Here is a 2,242-nt window from a genome sequence, read left to right on the forward strand (position 1 = left end):
TTTATAATTATAATATTACTTATTACTTTATGTTTTTCAGATAAAATAACATCGATTGTAAAAAAATGTTTACGATAAAAAATATAAATTAATATGAATAAACATATGAAATTAAAAAGTCATAAAACGGTAAACAAATAAAACTAAAAATAAATTTTAATGTTTTATTACTTTTTAATTTTTTTATACAAATATTAATATTTTATATTTTATATAATTTTTTGTATTATTAATATTTTATATAAATATTGATTTTATTATACCTATAAATATTAATATGATATGAAATTTTGGATCAATTCTTGGTTTATTCTTATTAATACAAATTACTTCAGGTTTTATTTTATCATTAAATTATTGTCCAAATATTAATTTTGCATTTATAGGTATTTCTCATATAATAAAATATGTAAATTCTGGATGACTAATTCGATTAGTTCATATAAATGGAGCATCTTTTTATTTTATAATAATATATTTACATATTACACGAAATTTGTTTTATTAATCATTTAAATTAAATATAGTTTGAGATATTGGAACTACAATCTTTTTATTATCAATAATAACAGCATTTATAGGTTATGTTTAACCATGAGGACAAATATCCTTTTGAGGAGCTATTGTAATTATAAATTTAGCATCAGCATTTCCTTATATTGGTCAATTATTAGTAGAATGAATTTCAGGAGGATTTTCAATTAATAATTCAACATTAAATCGATTTTTTTCATTACATTTTATTTTACCATTAATTATTATAATAATATTAAAATTACATTTAATTATTTTACATATTACTGGATCAACAAATCCTGTAGGAACAAATAGAAATATTTATGAAATTCCATTTTATCCTTATTTTATAATTGAAGATTTGATAGGATTCAACATTATTCAAACTTTATTTATATTTATTAACCTTCAATATCCTTATTATTATGGAGATACTAATAATTTTAAAATAGCTAATTCAATAATTACACTAATTCAGATTAAACCAGATTGATATATTTTATTTGCCTATTCAATTTTACGATCAATCCCTAATAAATTAGGAGGAATAATTATATCAATATTTTCAATTTTAATCTTATTTACTTTACCTTTAGTAAATAATAATTATTTTAAAAATTTTTTAAATTGTCCTATTAGACAATTCTATTATTGATATTTTATTAATAATTTTTTAATATTAACATGATTAGGAGGACAAATAATAGAACATCCTTATATTAATTTAAATATTTTTATTACACTATTATATTTTTTATATCGCATTACTTCATTTCAATTAAACGAATTTTGAGATTATTTAATTTATTAGAGTTATTAAACATGAATAAGTATATATTTTGAAAATATATTATAAAAACTAAATTGTTTAATAACATAAAAAAATTATAATTTTTCGTTATTAAATATATTAATAATTAATAACTTAATATAATAATTAATCTATCAGTTCGAAAAAAACTAATTAACTGATCATATCGAATACGTGATAATAAATATCGATTTCAAATTAATAAAATTAAATTTGATATATAAATAATAAAAAATATTAATGATCCATAATTGTAATTAAAAAATATAATTACCAATAATAATCTTGTAAATATAATATTTAAATATTCCGATAAAAAATTCTTGTAAATATTCTTCTATGATATTCAATATTAAAACCGGAAACTAATTCCGATTCCCCTTCAATCAAATCAACAGGTGTTCGATTTAGATCAACTAATAAACTAATAAAAAATATGTAATATGAAGGATTTAATAAAATAGGAAATATAATATTTAATTGATTCAATTTTAAATTCATTAAAGAAAATCTTTCTGTTAAAATAAAAAAAAATTAAAATTATAAAATATATTCTAATCTCAAATGAAATTATTTGAGCAATTAATCATATAGAACCTAATATTGCATATCTATTATTTGAAAATCAACCAATTGAAGGAACTGGAAAAATTATTAATCTTTTAATAAAGAAAACAAAAATTACTGAATATTTAAATTTAATAAATATATTTAAATCAATTCAAGGATAAATTAATCATAAAACAAAAGATAAAATAAATATAATTATTGGACTAATAATAAATATTAATCTATAATTAGAAATAAATCATTCTTTGGTTAATAATTTTAAAGCATCTGTAAAAGGTTGTAGTAAACCTAGCAATCCAATCTTATTTGGTCCTTTTCGATACAGAGTATATGATAATAATTTAC

At 17.2% G+C, this 2,242-nt stretch overlaps 1 pseudogene; it reads left to right on the top strand.

The window, feature by feature from the left end:
- The first annotated feature begins 282 nt into the window (after positions 1-282).
- Positions 283-1,309, top strand: LOC143219522 (cytochrome b pseudogene; annotated as a pseudogene).
- Positions 1,310-2,242: the final 933 nt, after the last annotated feature.

The sequence above is a fragment of the Lasioglossum baleicum genome, unplaced genomic scaffold (assembly GCF_051020765.1).
Source record: "Lasioglossum baleicum unplaced genomic scaffold, iyLasBale1 scaffold0037, whole genome shotgun sequence".
Lineage (NCBI taxonomy): Eukaryota > Metazoa > Arthropoda > Insecta > Hymenoptera > Halictidae > Lasioglossum > Lasioglossum baleicum.